Consider the following 20588-nt stretch of genomic DNA (forward strand, 5'->3'; position numbering starts at 1 on the left):
GCAAGAAAACTTCAATCCAGCAGCTTGTGGAACCAAGTCCCCAAATGCAGATCAGAATCTACCCCGGGACCAGTTGGCCCCTTGCCCTTGAGTGATGAGGGGCGAGTGTACTGCTGGAACACGTGGGATATCCTCTACAGAGGGCAACTTCTAAATGGTTGAGAAACATAACCAACCTTCCACATACATAAAAATACAAATAGAAATGTAGACAAAATGGGGTAGCAGAAGAATATGTTTCAGACGAAGGAACAGAATTATAGCAATCTAGTTTGGTCAATATTTGTACCCTTTAACTTCCATCATGAATTATAGGAATATAAAACTGCCATGACTAAATTTTACTTAAAATGTAACTATATTTTTATAAATATATATAAAACAGCCTTTCTAATTTTGCCTCCATTCCCTATCAGTGTCAACATTTTTGACACTAATTTGTACTCTTAAATTTCTGCAGTAAGAAAAATGGCTCTTGGAATTTTTCTAGCTATTCCTTATGAATTAATAGGTATTCACTTGGAGAATTTCATGAATCACACTTGGAAGATGGGGACCTGGCTTGCAGCAAACATGTGATATCAAATCAAGCTCAAAGACTCAAAGTGTGACCAGTGGTGGCATGTATAGCTAATCAAAGTCACTTAAAACTCAGGAGCAAAACATACCTCTGGACACATAGTAGCACGGTAACCAAATCTGAAGAGTGCTACTGTCAAACAGTTGGGAACAAAAAGATGAACTTATCTGAAGATAGCCCTACTCCTGCTGAGAGGGTAACAAGGCAGGAAGGCCAGGGGTCTCCAAAGGGAGGAAATAGGCTGCAAGTGTCTCTTAAAATTCTGTGTTGCCATGACGACACCTGGTTCCTTCTGAATTTAAACTTTCCTCAAACCCTGAGCTAACAATTGCATTTTTCTTATGTAAATGTTTTTCTTAAGCTATGTTAATGAAACTATGTATTTGTTTTGGAATTTGCCCTTCTTCAAAATGTTCCACCTAAGACTAACTTTTCTCCTTTTCTCAAACCTTGGGCTGATAATAGCTCAACAAACCAGTATTCATATCAATTGTTTTATGGCTGGGAGATGACACACCTCCTGCCATCATATCTTAAAATTACGTACTGTGGGAGAGGGGCCTGGTGAAACTCCTTCAGCCTTGAGGTGTCTCTCTTGTTTGATTAATAGCTTTCTAACAGACATAAAACAGCTTGCTGAAACTAGCAAGGGGGGGAATTTTCTAATCCCCTTCCGATGTCTATGTCAGAAGCTTTCTCTGTCCCCTTTCTTATTTTATAAAACTCTGCTACACAAAAACTCTTGAGTGATCAAGCCAGGTCCCTGGTCCCAAAGTTAAAGCTTCTTCAGAGATCAAGAATCTAACACCGTTCACCGTAAGCTATCATTACCAGATAATATGAGCTATCACTTTCAGACCCAATATAGATTAATGCATTAGCCAATTTTAAGCATTGACTTGACTCTGTATTTTTTTCATGAACCCATAAATCCAATATGAAAGCAAAGCCCATATCTGCATAGATTTTAAGAGAGAATGAATTATTCAAGTCAATGAATGATAACAATTGTCATACTATGGATCACATGCATTATGTCAAACAAACACAGAGGAAGCATGAAGCATTGTGACCCATGAAGTTTCTGGGGAAGGAATACACCATAAAATTAATTATGGCAGTTTTATACATGCTGAGGTAATATAAAATGACAAAATATTTTAAAATTGTAAATTATACATAAAATTTGCCATTCAAATCATTTTTAATCACACAATTCAGTAGGATTAATTATATTCACAAAGTTGTGCAAATGTTATCATTATCTATTTCCAAAATTATTTTATCACCCCAATCAGAGTGCCGAAGAATCGATGCTTTTGAACTGTGGTGCTGGAGAAGACTCTTGAGAGTCCCTTGGACTGCAAGGAGATCCAACCAGTCCATTCTGAAAGAGATCAGACCTGGGATTTCTTTGGAAGGAATGATGCTAAAGCTGAAAGTCCAGTACTTTGGCCACCTCATGTGAAGAGTTGACTCACTGGAAAAGACTCTGATGCTGGGAGGGATTGGGGGCAGGAGGAGAAGGGGATGACAGGATGAGATGGCTGGATAGCATCACTGACTCGATGGACGTGAGTCTGAGTGAACTCCGGGAGTTGGTGATGGACAGGGAGGCCTGACGTGCTGCGATTAATGGGGTTGCAAAGAGTTGGACATGACTGAGCGACTGAACTGAACTGATTTATCTATTTATGGACACTTGTGTTGTTTCTAACTTTTGGATAATATGAACAATGCCACAAACATTAGCATACCAAGTATCTCCTTAGGTCCATCTTTTCAGTTCTTTTGGGCATATATATAGGAATAGAGTAAATAGAAGAGAAGCAAAAAGGAAAAGTAGAAAAGGAAAGATATAAGCATCTGAATGCAGAGTTCCAAAGAATAGCAAGGAAAGATAAGAAAGCCTTCCTCAGAGACCAATGCAAAGAAATAGAGGAAAACAACAGAATGGGAAAGACTAGAGATCTCGTCAAGAAAATTAGAGATACCAAGGGAACATTTCATGCAAAGATGGGCTCAATAAAGGACAGAAATGGTATGGATGTAATAGAAGCAGAAGATATTAAGAAGAGGTGGCATGAATACACAAAAGAACTGTACAAAAAAGATCTTCAAGAAGATAACCATGATGTTGTGATCACGCACACTCAGCTAGAGCCAGAGATCTTGGAATGTGAAGTTAAGTGGGCCTTGGGAAGAATCACTACGAACAAAGCTAGTGGAGGTGATGGAATTCCAGTTAGGCTATTTCAAATCCTAAAAGATGATGCTGTGAAAGTGCTGCACTCAATATGCCAGCACATTTGGAAAACTCAGCAGTGGCCACAGGACTGGAAAAGGTCAGTTTTCATTCCAATCCCAAAGAAAGGCAATGCCAAAGAATTCTCAAACTATTGCACAGCTGCACTCATCTCACACCATAGTAAAGTAATATGTGAACTGTGAACTTCCAGATGTTCAAGCTGGTTTTAGAAAAGGCAGAGGAACCAGAGATCAAATTGCTAACATCTGCTGGATCACTGAAAAAGCAAGAGAGTTCCAGAAAAACATCTATTTCTGCTTTATTGACTATGCCAAAGCCTCTGTGTGGATCACAATAAACTGTGGAAAATTCTGAGAGATGGGAATACTAGACCACCTGACCTGCCTCTTGAGAAACCTGTATGCAGGTCAGGAAGCAACAGTTAGAACTGGACATGGAACAACAGACTGATTCCAAATAGGGAAAGGAGTACATCAAGGCTGTATATTGTCACTCTGCTTACTTAACTTATATGCAGAGTATATCATGAGGAACGCTGGGCTGGAGGAAGCAAAAAGCTGGAATCAAGATTGCCGGGAGAAATATCAATAACCTCAGATATGCAGATGACACCACCCTTACGGCAGAAAGTAAAGAAGAACTAAAGAGCCTCTTGATGAAAGTGAAAGAGCAGAGTGAAAATGCTGGCTCAAAGCTCAACATTCAGAAAACGAAGATCATGGCATCTGGTCCCATCATTTCATGGGAAATAGATGGGGAAACAGTGTCTGACTTTATTTTTCTGGGCTCCAAAATCACTGCAGATGGTGACTGCAGCCATGAAATTAAAAGATGCTTACTCCTTGAAAGGAAAGTTATGACCAACCTAGACAGCATATTCAAAAGCAGAGACATTACTTTGCCAATAAAGGTCCATCTAGTCAAGGCTATGGTTTTTCCAGTGGTCATGTATGGATGTGAGTTGGACTATAAAGTAAGCTGAGCGCCGAAGAACTGATGCTTTTGAACTGTGGTGTTGGAGAAGTCTCTTGAGAGTCCCTTGGACTGCAAGGAGTTCCAAGCAGTCCATCCTAAAGGAGATCAGTCCTGGGTGTTCATTGGAAGGACTGACGGTAAAGCTGAAACTCCAATATTTTGGCCGCCCGATGTGAAGAGCTGACTCATTTGGAAAGACCCGGATGCTGGGAAAGATTGAGGTCGGGAGGTGAAGGGGATGACAGAGGATGAGATGGTTGGATGGCATCACTGACTCAATGGACATGGGATTGGGTGGACTCCGGGAGTTGGTGATGGACAGGGAGGCCTGGCGTGCTGTGGTTCATGGGTCGCAAAGAGTCGGACACAACTGAGCGACTGAACTGAAGTGATAGGAATAGAGTTATTGGGTCATATGGGGATTCCATAGGTAGTTTTTTGAGGAGTGGCTCAATTGTTTTCCACAGTGGAGCTATTGTACCATTTTGCATTCCCACCATCAATTTATGAGAGTTTTAATTTCTCTACTTCTTCAATAACACTAGTTATTATTAATAGTCATTCTAATGACTGTGAGGTGTTATCTCATTGTAGTTTTGATTTGCTTTTCTCTGAAGACTAATAACATTGGTTATCTTTTCACTGATTATTGGCCATTGGTATATTTTCTTTAGTGAAATGTCTATCATAGTCTTTTCCCATTATTTCCTTTGGTTGTCTGTCTTTTTGTTATTGAGTTTTAGAAGTTCTTTATAAATTCCAGATATTAAAACTTTATCATAAATATGATTTGAAAGTACCCTCAGATATATGGGTTTATTTTAGACTTTCACTCATACTCCATAAGTCTATACATCTATCTTTATGTAAGTACCACATTGCTTTGATTACTGTAGCTTTGTATTGTAGTAATTTTTGAAATCAAGAAGTGTAAATCCTGAGATTTGTTCTCTTTCAAGAGTGCTTTAACTATTCAGGGCCTCTCCTTTTGTATGGGGCTCCCTGGTAGCTTGCACAGTAAAGCGTTTGCCTACAATGCGGGAGACCTGGGTTCGATCCCTGGGTCAGGAAGATTTACCTCGAGAAGAAAATGGTAACCCACTCCAGTATTCATGCCTCGAAAATCCCATGGACTGAGAAGCCTGGTGGGCTACAGTCCATAGGTCGCATTTAAGGACTAAGTTTTCCATTTCTGTATAAAAGGTTGTTGGAATTTTAACAGGGATTTAACTGCATCTGTACATTGCTCTTGGAGAAGGCAATGGCACCCCACTCCAGTACTCTTGCCTGGAAAATCCAGTGGATGGAGGAGCCTCATGGGCTGCAGTCCACGGGGTCACTAAGAGTCGGACACGACTGAGCGACTTCACTTTCACTTTTCACTTTCATGCATTGGAGAAGGAAATGGCAATCCACTCCAGTGTTCTTGCCTGGAGAATCCCAGGGACGGGGGAGCCTGGTGGGCTGCCGTCTTTGGGGTCGCACAGAGTTGGACACGACTGAAGCGACTTAGCAGCAGCAGCAGCAGCAGCAATATATTGCTCTGGATAGTTATGGCATCTTAACAATACTAAGTCTTTTTACCCATGAACATGGGATGCTTTTACATTTATACACATCTTCTTTAGTCTATAAGGAGACAAAATTTACTACTAGGTATTTTTTTAGATGCTATTGCAAATGAAATTGCTTTCTTAACTTCATTTTGGGATTCTTCATTGCTGGCAGATGGAAGTACACTGTTTTTTGTATCTTGTACCCTACAACATTTCTAAATTTTTTTTTATTAGTTCCAGTAGTTTTCTTACAAATTATTAAAGGTTTTCTACATATGGGATTATGTCATCTACAAATAGAGACAATTTGACCTCTCCTTTTCCAATCTGGATACCCTTTAAAAATTTTCTCTATTCAGTTATTCTCTCTAGAACTACTAGCACACTGTTGAACACCAGTGGAGAAAGCAGGTATTCTTTGTCTTGTTCTTGCTCTTACTATGAATCAAGGCGAATATTCAATCCCAAAGAAAGGCAATGCCAAAGAATGCTCCAACTACCGCCCAACTACACACATCTCACACGCTAGCAAAGAAATGCTTAAAATTCTCCAAGCCAGGTTTCAACAGTACATGAACCATGAAATTCCAGATGTTCAAGCTGGATTTAGAAAAGGCAGAGGGACAAGAGATCAATTTGACAACATCCACTGGATCATCGAAAAAGCAAGAGAATTCCAGAAAAATATATATTTCTGCTTTATTGTCTATGCCAAAGCCTTTGCCTGTGTGGACCACAACAAACTGTGGAAAATTCCTAAAGAGATGGGAATACCAGACAACTTGACCTGCCTCTTGAGAAACTGTATGCAGGTCAGAAAGCAACAGTTAGAACTGGACATGGAACAACAGACTGGTTCCAAATAGGAAAAGGAGGACATCAAGGCTGTATATTGTCACCTGCTTATTTAACTTATATGCAGAGTACATCATGAGAAACACTGGTCTGGAGGAAGCACACACTGGAATCAAGATTGCTGGGAGAAACATCAATAACCTCAGATATGCAGACAATACCACCCTTATGGCAGAAAATGAAGAAGAAATAAAGAGCCTCTTGATGAAAGTAAACAAGAGTGAAAAAGTTGGCTTAAAACTCAACATTCAGAAAACTAATATCATGGCATCTGGTCCCATCACTTCATGGCAAACAGATGGGGAAACAGTGGAAACAGTGCCAGACTTTATTTTTGGGGGCTCCAAAATCACTGCAGATCATGACTGCAGTCATGAAATGAAAACATGCCTGCTTCTTGGAAGAAAAGTTATGACCAACCTAGACAGCATATTAAAAAGCAGAGACATTACGCTGCCAACAAAGGTCTGTCTAGTCAAAGCTATGGTTTTTCAAATAGTCATGTATGGATGTGACAGTTGGACTATAAAGAAAGCTGAGTGGGGAAGAATTATTGCTTTTGAACTTTGGTGTTGGAGAAGACTCTTGAGAGTCCCTTGGACTGCAAGGAGATCAAAGCAGTCCATCCTAAAGGAAATCAGTCCTGAATATTCATCGGAAGGATTGATGGTAAAACTGAAACTTTAATACTTTGGCCACCTGATACAAGGAACTGACTCACTGGAAAAGATCCTGATTCTGGGAAAGACTGAAGGCAGGAGGAGAAGGGGACAACAGAGAATGAGATGGTTGGATGGCATCACTGACTCAATGGACATGAGTTTAAGTAAACTCTGATAGTTGGCGATGGACAGGGAGGCCTGGCGTGTTGCAGTCCATGGTGTCGCCAAGAGTCAGACACAACTGAGCGACTGAAATGAACCGAACTGATCTTACTCAGTGGAAAGCTTTCAAGTTTTTCATTACTGAGTATGATATTAGATGTTGTTTCCATAAATGCCCTTTATCACACTGGAAAAAATGGCAATATTTGATCAGGAAAGAATATACAAAGCACAAATATGTCTACACTCTTCCTGCACATTATAGTCTTCCTTCCTATGACCATGATACTGAGAACAAGCAACAATATATCTTAAACAAATAGCTTCAGCATGCCACAATATACTTAGACAGAAATGTAACTTTGAGGATAAAGGTGAAGCTCAGAAGTTCTTCAAAGTTCTCCAGCTCACTTGTCAAAGATTATTTTTGTATTCTCTGATGTGAACAGAGTATTATCACTTTGTTTTTTTCCAATATCAAGTATCAGAAAATTATAAATAATATCAGAATATATTAGAGTTAAAGGGGCTAAAGGTGATATATGAAAATAGATAATATATATAACACCATTTCGATGCAGCTTAAAGCTGGTAGCTACTGTTCAGATGAGTTTCTGTGATATCACAAACTAAATTTAATTGATTTAACCTGTTATAATCAGGTTTAAAAACATGTAAGAAAATGGCAAAACTGTTTCTATATTAAATTTTTATAATTCTTATTTCATATAACTGCTCTTACTTTTTCTACTGTTCTGAATTATTAAAATATTATGGATAATTTCTGTCAAATGGAAGCACCCCAGACTAGATGTTGCCTGTAAGATGGTAATTGTCAGATATATTCATGTCCTCTCATAGTAATACATAACTTTCCATTGGTTTAAACCTCCTGACTCTCTGGCTAGTCCTCTTGACTTATAATCCACTTGAAGACAGATTCTTGGACTGTTGGCCACCCACTGACCTCTGATCCATGTGAAGACATATGATTGGCTCTCTGACATCCTCTGGCCTCCTTTCCTTTAGAGAGAATCTCTGAGTCTTTGGTTTCCTGTCCACTCTCTGGCCTCCTGCCCATACTCATTAACCTACCAATGGCAGTAAGTCCTTGAGTATCCTTCTTAGTTCATTTGAGTCAACTGTTCCCCTAACCAGTGGCTACCACATCTCAGTATCTCACTTCCTCTGCTCCTCCTCCATCAAAGACCACTGCATAATTTTTAGGAATAGAAAAGAAACATCAGTGGTATCACACCTTTAAAACAGTACGCTGTACCATAACTTTAAATGTTCATCATCCTAAAAGAGACTACCACTCCTCATATCCCTGTGTATCTACGTTGCCAGCAGAAGTCTAAACCTCTCCTGTCACCATAACCAGATCTCTATGCTTACTGTCTTCTCTCTATCTCTGAATATGACCCGATTCCCCATCCCCTGTCCTTTTAGACCTCTTCAGTGTGCCCTCTGTTACCTCAGTTTCAACAGAGGCTCCATATCCAAAACGCCTTTTCTGAATGTTTCTTTTAGTCTCATCCACTGATAAAATCTTGCTGTTCCCTACCTCTTTATGTCCCATGCAGCCCTCTCAACTGGGGCAGTTTTTTTTTTCTCTCAAATCTCAGGTTACTTGGGCGACAGTTTAGATATTTCCCTTGTTCCATTTTGCCACTCCCTCGCTTCCTTTACCATCATTTTCTTTCAAAGTTTTTAGGAACAAAGGCTGAACAGGAGTACAGACATAGAGGTAGACAGTGAGTCAGATGGCAAAGTTTTCAGTCAATATGAATGATAAGGATGTTGGTAAACTTCCAGCAATCAAAAAAATCGCAAGCGGTATACTATTATGGCCTTTTCCCTTTCCTCTCCACACAGCAGCCTCAGTTGATCATTTCCTCCTTATGGAAACACTTTCTTCCTTTGGCTTTCTTGTTGCTATTCTCTTCCTTGGATAAGGAATCTGGTCCATGGTTGTAAACACCATAATAACATAATTCACTCTCGTTCCACTGACACCTCCTACTCCAAGTTACCATTATCTCTAAGCAGGACCATTACAATAGCCTGCTTCACCTCTTGTGCCTCTATAATCCATTCCTTTGATTTCTTAAACACACCAATCACATATAATTTACCTGTTTAAAAACAATGTACTGTATTCTCATTTTAGAGTTAAATCCTTTACACTGGCTTTCAAAACCCATCACATTCTGGCCTCTGCTTAGTTCTCTGTCCTCATCTCATATTACTCTCCCTTTCTTTTTCTTCACTCTAGGGAGATGGGTCTTTTTTAGTTCTTGGAAAATGCCAAGCTTGTTCTTACTTAGGCCTTTTTTTCCTACTGATGTCTATACTAGGAACACTTTTCCTCTGGCTTTTCTCAAAGCAGCCCCTTTTTCATTTATGAAGCCCTTGGTTCAGTGATACAGCATCAGAAAAGTATTCCTTAACAACTGAGAAATAAATAGCTTGCTCTCAATTACTATGTGTCATTTTATGTTCCTCTACTTTCTCCATGATTCAATCACTTTCTGAAATAAAAGTTTGTTGTAACTTGTTTACTTCATTGTTTATCTTCCCCACTGGAACAAAGAGTCCAAGAGGGCAGAAACTTTTGACTGTTTTGTTCACAGCTGTATCCCCAGCCCAGTAGTCACAAATTTCAATAAAAATTATTAAAGAATTAAAACTATGGCGTTGGATGAGAAACATTACAATAAGATTAATCCACATCAACTACACTAAAATGTATTTTAAACAACAAAAGAAGAGGAAAAATATATACCAAGGGAAGTATAAAACAGGACTATCAATGACATCAGGTAAACCAGGGACCATTATTACACTATTTTGCTTTAATCAGGATCATCATTACATGTTTCCTAAAGAAATCTACTAATGAATATATACACCATACATTTCTATTTCAAAAGATTATCTTTCTTCTACTAATCCTTTTAGAAACGCCCAGGAAAGGAAGCTCAGCTTAATACCCTCCTGTCCAATTATCTACTAGATATTCCTTTGAAGGTACACCCATAGAATAATTTTACAAAGGTTTTACTGGGGAAAAAAAGCAAACAATTCCCCACTTTAGAGTAAGGAGTACAGATGAAACTTCATAATTAAACTTTATCACTGTAATGATAAAATAGAAAATCCTGAACACAAATAAGAATTTCTTACCAAAAAAATAAATAAAAGACTTTCTTACAATACAGCTGCCTATCAAAGCCTGACATTTTAGCTTTGGCATCTACTAAATGCCAGTAACTACACACTCTTAAGGGAAAAAATGCCTTTATCAATTAAGTTATTTGACCAAATTCTGTTATATTACATCAGATCAAAATTTTAATATATTGATCATAACCATGTCTATGTAAAAATTATAAACTATGTAACTTTAGATAGACTTTACCTCTATTTAATTGATGAAAAAGAAACTGCTATTACAGAATATATATGAGACCATGAAACATTATTTATTTACTCAACAAGTTTTTAATAGGCCCAAAGGCACCGTGATTTGATAAACTTCTATTCTCAACTAAGATATTCTGAAAACAAAACAATTGGCACTTATTACTGTAATAGCAAAATAATTTTAAATAGAGTAAAACTATCCCTAGCCTTTTCCCACTGTCAAGTCAAGACTTCAGACATTTTCATATATTGTAAGAGGGTATAGTATATTATGTAACAGGCTGAAATATCACAGAAACATAAATGAACAAAGCACAAATTTGATATTAAGAGTAAGTTAGTCAGAAAACTTTACAAAGAATTTTATTTGTGAATAAGACCTTTAAAAGACCCCTGGAAGACTGACCTTGGGAATATTATAAAATAATTTGTTAATTTATTTAAAAGGATTAAATACTTTGGGAATTTAACCTCCAGTTTTCTCATTAATAATTTGAGCATATTTAAAATTAGAGCCCAACAATCTAAAACTATACATAAAGCAATCTGAATGTGTAAAACACAGCAAATTGATTTTTCTTCCCTAATTTCTAATAATGAAGGGGAGAAAACTTCTATTGACAGAAAACTTTTCAGCTATAGACTACTATGTATTTGTAACTCTAAAATGGAAAATAAAGTAATACAGAAATTCCATGGATAGGATTAGTATGGAGCCTATTAAAAAGTTTACAAGGGCTTTGACTACTTTTAGTCTGGAGAAGACATACATGGACTTTAAGTATTTCTGTGTTCCTAAGATACCATGATAGCCAAAGATGTATACACAACTAATCTATTTCAAGCTTGCTGAAAACATACTCTTTTTTGGAAATCCAGGTAGGGCTTCCTTTCTATAATATATTACATGGCTACGGTGTGGACAAACCACCTCAATATATGTTACTTACAGTGTTACAAAGAGCAGAATATCATCTTACTAGCCGCAGTAAACTCCAACATGGTCTCAAAGTTCAGACCTATAATCCCCAAAGCCATTGCATTTGGTAATACTACAGTGCTATGGTAATACTATGTAATTACTTACCACATAATTATCAATGTCTGCTTGAATATTTCCCCTAGTAATTCCATCTATTTTCATGTAGGTCCATCTTTGTTTTTAACTATTTTCTTAGCTGTTCTAACTGAACTCATCTTTCCACCTTACTAACTCCTATTTATCTTTCAAATCTCTGGCCAGGCGTCAGTTTCCCAGAGTTTTACCTGGTTTCCATAGCTCTTCCTATGTGTACCCACAGCACCCTGTACTTCCTGGGAATAGCAATTATCAGGGATTATTCAGTTCAGTTCAGTTCAGTTCAGTCTCTCAGTCGTGTCCAACTCTTTGCGACCCCATGAATCGCAGCACGCCAGGCCTCCCTGTCCATCACCAACTCCCGGAGTTCACTCAGACTCATGTCCATCGAGTCAGTGATGCCATCCAGCCGTCTCATCCTCTGTCGTCCCCTTCTCCTCCTGCCTCCAATCCCTCCCAGCATCAAAGTCTTTTCCAATGAGTCAACTCTTCGCATGAGGTAGCCAAAGTACTGGAGTTTCAGCTTTAGCATCATTCCTTCCAAAGAAATCCCAGGGCTGATCTCCTTCAGAATGGACTGGTTGGATCTCCTTGCAGTCCAAGGGACTCTCAAGAGTCTTCTCCAACACCACAGTTCAAAAGCATCAATTCTTCAGCGCTCAGCCTTCTTCACAGTCAACTCTCACATCCATACATGACCACTGGAAAAACCATAGCCTTGACTAGACAGACCTTTGTTGGCAAAGTAATGTCTCTGCTTTTCAATATGCTATCTAGATTGGCCATAACTTTTCTTCCGAGGAGTAAACGTCTTTTAATTTCATGGCTGCAGTCACCATCTGCAGTGATTTTGGAGCCCAAAAAAATAAAGTCTGACACACTGTTTCCACTGTTTCCCCATCTATTTCCCATGAAGTGATGGGACCAGATACCATGATCTGCATTTTCTGAATGTTAGTTGTCCATTTACTAGCCTATCCAGTCCTCAAGAATATGAGCTCTTTGTTCATATTTACACTGTTCATCCTTAAACTCATAGCATCCTGACATATATGTGTGCCAAATACTTAATAAATATTCATGAACAACCAACATAAATTAATAACTACATATACGGATGGCAAATATTAGCTCAATAAAGCTTTAGAGAATGGGTTACACTACATCTTGAGTTTTAAATCATAAGAAGCAAGTATGCATCAGCAGATGTGGAGTAAGAAAGAGACATTCCAGGAAGAGAAAACTACATGTATAAAAGTAAGGAAGCTTGAGAAAACAAGGTCTGTCAGAATCATGATGCTGCATGTAAACAGATCAACATTGTTGGGAAAAAACTTCAAGGCAAACATGGAGAGAAATGATGAAAAAATAGGAAGAACCCAGATAATACAAAGTATAATAAGAAAATAGATATTATTATTATGAGTTAAATAATACGACCATATTGGTAGTAATTTTGAAGTTGCAACATCAAGAAAATTTAGGAATTGAGAGAATATTTTTAAAAAGAAAAACCATGATTGTTATACAATCACCCTGTTTTAAGATAAGCTGAAGAAAAAGATGTGAAAATTTTTTTTAAGTATTAAAACCCCCAAATGCTAGTCTAGCACTTCTCTAAGTATGTTTTATGTAACACTTGCCCTACAATATGCTTCACAAAAAAAAAAAAAAAAAGGAATCTCTGGTCAAATACTTATGAGGGGAAATACTGCACATAATATCTTCCTTTCTAAATGATTCACAATGTGTACTGGCATAGTGAAAATATAACGTCCTATAATAAAGAAACATCATTTAACATTTTCTATAAATAAATTTATAAAAAAAAAATACCCTGGTGGCTCAGCAGTAAAGAAGTTGCCTTCAGTGCAGAAGCCACAGGTTTGATCCCTGGGTCGGGAAGAGTCCCTGGAGAAAATGGCAACCCACTCTAGTATTCTTGCCTGGAGAATTCCATGGAGAGAGGAGCCTGGCGGGTTACAGTCCATGGGGTCACAAAGAGTCAGACATGACTGAAGCGACTTAGCACATAGCACATCAGTTCAGTTCAGTTCAGTTCAGTTCAGTCACTCAGTCGTGTCCAACTCTTTGCAACCCCATGAATCGCAGCACGCCAGGCCTCCCTGTCCATCATCAACTCCGGAAGTTCACCCAAACTCATGTGCATCGACTCAGTGATGCCATCCAGCCATCCCATCCTCTGTTGTCCCCTTTTCCTCCTGCCCCCAATCCCTCCCAGCATCAGGCTCTTTTCCAATGAGTCAGCTCTTCGCATGAGGTGGCCAAAGTATTGGAGTTTCAGCCTCAGCATCAGTCCTTCCAATGAATATTCAGGACTGATCTCCTTTAGGATGGACTGGTTGGATCTCCTTGCAGTCCAAGGGACTCTCAAGAGTCTTCTCCAACACCACACTTCAAAAGCATCAGTTCTTCGGTACTCAGCTTTCTTCACAGTCCAACTCTCACATCCATACATGACCAATGGAAAAACCATAGCCTTGACTAGATGGACCTTTGTTGGCAAAGTAATGTCTCTAAATTTAATTACTCATGATGCTTTTGCATGTAAAACCTATCAGTATCCTGCCCAAGCAAAACATCCTCTCCAAAACTAAAATGCCACAAATCAAATTCATATTTAAATTACTTACCTTACCATTCTAAAAAGGTAGTAAATTCACTGTTATTTGCAGAACATAAAGCCAAGATATAATACCTTAAGGTCGAAAACAATCTCTATTACCACTGCCTTGAGACTAAGATAGTATCATTCTTACTTTGCTAGTATATTTTTGGTCAGAGAAAATAAAGAGGCTGTATAATGATATACAGTTGTACATAGTGCTAAGGATGGGGTGCTAGATGTGGATTTAAATGTGTATGAATGGATATACAAATTCCAAATGTAAATACATGTAGGCATACAACACTCAACATTAAAGGTTGATGCGTGTCAACTATTATGATTGTCTTTTTAAAGATCAATTCACTGGAAGTATGCTTAACTAAAAACAACCAACAGATGTGATTTGAATTTAGACATAATTCTTTAGTACAATTAAAGAACGGCTAGATTATTCTAGTTTCTTATTATTTACAACACAGCTGGGAAGTTAAGAAGTCAACTTTTAATTGTTATTTTACTAAGAAAAAGATACAGGTATTACTGGCAAAGAATCAAGGTACTACCCTTTTTGCACTGAGAGCTTTTCATTCTCAGCATCAGCAAACTTCCGGCAGAACTGAAATTATATTTGATTGTAAAGTTTAATATAATTATTTGATCAGAATAAAATATTCATTAAGATTATTAAGCTATTAAAATAATCAAACCTTTATTGAAGTGCCCACTTACTACAAAATCAAAGTATTCAATCACTCTTTTCTCATGTTTCTGGTTCATGAAAATGAAAATAAAGGACTTCTTATAGCTTATACATTTGTATTATTGTTACAAGAGAAATAGTTTCAGCAAGGACTGAAAAATATGTGAAAATATTTCAGATTAAAACACAATGAGAAGTTCAGAATAATTACATTTGCAGCTCAGAGACACAGAAACAACTAAACTTCTACAACTGCTAATATGATGAAAATGGTTTGTTTTTACCCTTGTTCAGCTTTAACAGAAACCAACTAGTTCCTTTTTCCTTTTTTTCTCTTTCTTCACTTTGCACCTGCTTTACAGAGCCTGATGTTGGACTGAATTTTAATCGCTTTGCTAGTCATGGATATTACATGGATTGTGTTCCATCTTAGAACATGAGCCATTCTATATTTGTAAGTTTCTTGATAACATGTCAGGGAACGTAAAACCTATGGGACTTGGGGACCTTAATTTAAGCCTGTGGTGCTAAAGATGATGCAGTTGTTCATTTGCAAGTAATCATCCTAGTTATTAAAGCCACAGTGAAATAAAAATATTAAATCCTTTTTCTACTGTTTTTCATTGTTTCTAAGTATACAACAGTCAGAATTTCATAGTATTAGATTTTTTTACTTACTAACAACATATTTTTTAAGAGAAGACAGGTATTTAGAATATACCATGCATGAAAATATAAATTTTACTACAGGTTATACACATAACTGACTTTAAATATAATATGTTTCCAGAAATTAAAAAAAAACAAAAACAAAAAAAAAACACTTGGTAGTTAAACTACAGAAACAGGAGAGTTGAGGATCTGCTGGATTCTCTTCAAAATTTATCGTGTCACAAACTTAAAATATGAACAATTACATAAGTTAAATAGTTCTGAGAACTATAACTTGCCTAGTAAACTTTTAAAAAAACATTATATATAACCTTACTTGAAACGATATGTACAATGATAACAATGTCTTCAAGCTTTGGGTTACAGTTATTATGATGACATTTTAGAATTACAAGAAAAATCATTTAGCTCTCTATGAAGTGTGATGTTAAACAATGTTCTTTCTAGCTGTTTTTCCTGTAAAACCAGTCAATTATAAAGGATATCAGTCCTGAATATTCACTGGAAGGACTGATGCTGAAGCTGAAGCTACAATACTTTGGCCACCTGATGCGAAGAACTGACTCATTGGAAAAGACCCTGTTGCTGGGAAAGACTGAAGGCAGGAGGAGGAGGAGACGCCAGAGGATGAGACGGTTGAATGGTATCACTGATTCGATGGACCTGAGTTTGAGCAAGCTCCAGAAGTTGGTGATGGACAGGGAGGCCTGGCATGCTGCAGTCCACAGGGTCGCAAAGAGTCAAGACACTACTGAGCCACTGAACTGAACTGAGGATGAATCAAGGATTTAAGTCACATTTTTTGTCATGTCTGCTTAGTCTCCCCTAGTTTCTCATCAACCATGTATACTTTTATACAAGTCCCTGTTTCCATACAGGTGTTTCAAAACAGAGTTTAACTCACATACAGTTTATTACTTCTATACATACAAAGCAAAGTTAGAAGGCTAAGATCAAACTGGGAGAATCTGCAATACTGCAAACTGCTAGACTGATAGCTAGCACTTATTCCATATGATAACCCTTTTAAGAAGGGTTCTTAAAAACCCTTAAGAAAAACCAAACATCAACCAGAAAAAAAATGAGCAAGGTATATAAATGGCCTTTTCACTCACTCTCTTGTTTGCACATATACCCTCCTGTGCACACTACATATTCTTGTGTTATGATCACACCCAAGAAAGAAAGAAAAGCCAAAGGAAGGGAAAGAGTGAAGAAAGAATGACTTAATCAAATAGAAAAATATTCCAATTCACTATATTCAAAAAAGCAAATCAAACAACAATCATATATCACTACAAAGCTCAGACTGGCAAATACGTCTAAAGCTTTGGTACAGATATGTAGAAATGGATGAAGTGAAGTGAAGTGAAAGCTGCTCAGTCATGTCTGACTCTTTGTGACCCCATGAACTCTACAGTCCGTGGAATTCTCCAGGCCACAATACTGGAGTGGGTAGCCTTTCCTGTCTCCAGAGGATCCCAACCCAGGGATCGAACACAGGTCTCCCAGACTGCAGGCCAATTCTTTACCAGGTGAGCCACAAGTAGAAATGGATACTGTAGTATAATCTTGCTCTAATTATGGCTTGGCACATTCCTTTTGGAGGGCCATCTAGCAACAAATAACAAGTAGTATGACCCAGCAATCTAGTTTTTTTAAAAAAGAAAACTTGATGAACAATTGGAAAAGCATACAGATACAAATAATAAGTCGTTCACCAAAGTATTTTTTTAATGGTAAAAAAATTAAATCAAACTTAAGGTTTAACAAGAATAGGTTGGTTAAATAAACTGTGATTATGACAAATCATAATTAAATGGCTGATGAAGATCTTTATTTACTGATACGGAAAGAGAGTCTTGATAAATGAAGAAAAAAATCAGGTAACAGAGTAATAGGGACAAAGCAAAACATGAGGTCCCTTGAGCATATTTGGTACCTCTTTAATAACATATTTTAAATAGTTGTTCAGTGTGTAGTGAAGGTAAATATCTCTTTATATTCAAATTAAAGAACTATAAAGCATGAAATTTTCTGAGCCAGAACTTCCTAGAAGGCATATAACCATTTGAAGTCTGCATAAAAGTGTAAGTTACTCATTACTTAAAAGCAGTATTTTACCATGTACTACTCACTCGTAGAATTTTAGATGACTTTCCTAATGTTCAACTGATTTTTCTTACATCAGGTGAATGCCAATTACCTACCTAATGGTCCACAACACAGGCTACAAACTATAGCATTTAGCTTACATGTGGACATTACAAAAGTATTTTACAGACTTTAATCCGTTAAATAGGTATTTATTTTAATGGTAATGGAACTGCCTTAAATTTTTATACACAATATTTATACACACATGAAAATGTGAGTTAACAAGAAACATATTTCCAATTTTTTCAGCGATGCTTTCATGTTTAACACAGGTAGACGTAGCTCAAGATAAGAGGGGCATTTCAATGTCAGTCTTTGTCTTAAAATCTTAGATAGCTATCTTACTGACAGAGAAGGCAATGGCACCCCACTCCAGTACTCTTGCCTGGAAAATCCCATGGACGGAGGAGCCTGGAAGGCTGCAGTCCATGGGGTCGCTGAGGGTCAGACACGACTGAGTGACTTCCCTTTCACTTTTCACTTTCATGCACTGGAGAAGGAAATGGCAACCCACTCCAGTGTTCTTGCCTGGAGAATCCCAGGGACGGGGGAGCCTGGTGGGCTGCCATCTAAGGGGTCGCACAGAGTTGGACACAACTGAAGTGACTTAGCATAGCATAGCATAGCATCTTACTGAACCGGAGTTTATGAAACATTCCTGAATAAGGAAGATGGCCATTCTTACTCAACCAGGTCCTTTCCATCATCACAACCCCTGTACACTAGTACTACACTGTGCTTTTGTGAAATCTAATGGATGCTATTCATTATTTGTTCAATTCTTTCTCGTCCGTAGTGTCAGTGAACTTTATGACTTTTTATTGATGTATTCCCAGTGCTTTAAAGCATGCCCTATGCACATCTGTCCAATAAATAACAGATGAATGAACAAATGGCAATGAATGGAACAAAAAAATTAAAATAAAGCCCCAAACTCACAGAAAACAGAGGCTAGCTCAAACTCTTAAGCAGTAACAGAATTTAAGTACAGGATGCTAGAGGAAAAGACAGGGTAGTTCTTTGAAACATGTGCAGGAAGGGAAAAGTGAGTTAATCCCTTGCATGCCTTGCATATTTCCTCCCTCCGCTTATCTAAATAGTAGAAAGATGGGATTCTCATCCCAGGTGGTAGCACTGACTGCAAAATCTTTGGCTTGAGAGTCAGGAAGTGCTTGATTAGACACACTCAGGTAAAACAGATAACTACAGACATACTGAAGAGCTTCTTGATGAAAGAGGAGAGTGAAAAAGTTAGCTTAAAACTCAGCATTCACAAACTAAGATTACGGCATCCAGTCCCATCACTTCATAGCAAATATATGGGGAAAAAATGGAAACAGTGACAGATTTAATTTTGGGGGCTCCAAAAATCACGGCAGACAGTGACTGCAGCCATGAAATTAAAAGACGCTTGTTCCTTGGAAGAAAAGCTATGGCAAATGTAGACAATGTATTAAAAAGCAGAGACACCACTTTGCCGACAAAGGTCAGTATACGCAAAGCTATGGTTTTTCCCAGTAGTCATGTATGGATGTGAGAGCTGGACCATACAAAAGGCTGAGCACTGAAGAATTGATGCTTTTGAACTGTGGTGTTGGAATCCCTTGGACTGCAACAGATCAAACCAGTCAGGTGATGCTGAAGTTGAAACACCAATACTTTGGCCACTTGATGCAGAGTCCACTCATTGGAAAAGATCCTGATGCTGGGAAAGACTGAGGCAGAAGGAGAAGGGGGTGACAGAGGATGAGATGGTTGGATGGCATCACTGACTCAATGGACAAGAATTTGAGCAAATTCCAGGAGAAAGTGAAGGACAGGGAAGCCTGGCTAGCTGCAGTCCATGGGGTTGCAAAGTGTTGGACACAACTGAGTGACTGAAGAACAACAACCACAGACACACTGAAGAAAGGCTTATAGGAAATTCTACTTAGGCAAACAGGTAGCTTACAAATAAAATAAATACAGAACCAAGACATCACTATGCATTTGAGGAAAAATTACAACAGTTGAAAAGTGTTGAAACTGTACATAATTTATGAATTAGATGAACAGTAAACTAGTTTTCTTTAATTCACTTTTACCAAGCACAATCTCATTTTATTACAAAATATATATAAAATATACACATATAGGCATGAGAAAAGTAGGAAATAATTTATTATATACCAAATTTTTAAAGTAATTTATCTCTGAACAGTATGATTTGGTCTAATTTTTATTTTTGTTCAACTGCATTTTTAGATGTTCTCATCATATTCAAGTGCTCTTGAAACTCAATACGTATTAAAAATAAAATGACACCACTGTAAATAATTAAAATAGAGTGTTTTGAATATTTTATAATTTAAAAAATAAGACAAGTTTAAAGAGCTTTTTAAAAAAAATCTCCTTTTGGGACCTCCCTGGTGGTCAAGTAGCTAAGATTCCACACTCCCAATAAATATATTTTAAAATCTCATTTCATTTGTATTAAAAAACTTAATAACATTAAAAATTAACCATTCAATGTAGTTAAAAAATTTTAAAAAAACAATTGTACATAAAAGTACATGTCCATCTAAAACTTATTGCCCTGAGTAACTGAAGAATGTTAGTAAATATTATAATCAATTGTATATCAGAAAAAAATGTGTTCAAGTAGATACAATATTTACAATACAGCAATTATAGTCCTCTAATGCCAAATTCAGACTTAAATTGAAGAAAGTAGGGAAAACCACTAGACCATTCAGGTATGACCTAAATCAAATCCCTTATGATTATACAGTGGAAGTGAGAAATAGATTTAAGGGACTAGATCTGATAGATAGAGTGCCTGATGAACTATGGACTGAGGTTCGTGACACTGTACAGGAGACAGG

The 20588-nt window shown here is 37.5% G+C and overlaps 1 protein-coding gene across 11 annotated transcripts in view; it reads right to left on the reverse strand.

Moving 5' to 3' along the window:
- NOVA1 (NOVA alternative splicing regulator 1) overlaps nucleotides 1-20588 on the reverse strand; it is a 167039-nt gene that overhangs the window by 44509 nt on the left and 101942 nt on the right. The window contains exon 1 of one of the 11 annotated variants that reach the window (XM_059879114.1): nucleotides 669-2861. The exons of the other annotated variants lie outside the window; for them this stretch is intronic. The gene's annotated coding sequence lies outside the window, so the exon portion shown is untranslated. Of the gene's footprint in view, nucleotides 1-668; nucleotides 2862-20588 lie in introns of those variants that run through there. 11 annotated transcript variants of the gene reach the window in all.

Source organism: Bos taurus, chromosome 21, assembly GCF_002263795.3.
Source record: "Bos taurus isolate L1 Dominette 01449 registration number 42190680 breed Hereford chromosome 21, ARS-UCD2.0, whole genome shotgun sequence".
In the NCBI taxonomy this organism is placed as follows: domain Eukaryota; kingdom Metazoa; phylum Chordata; class Mammalia; order Artiodactyla; family Bovidae; genus Bos; species Bos taurus.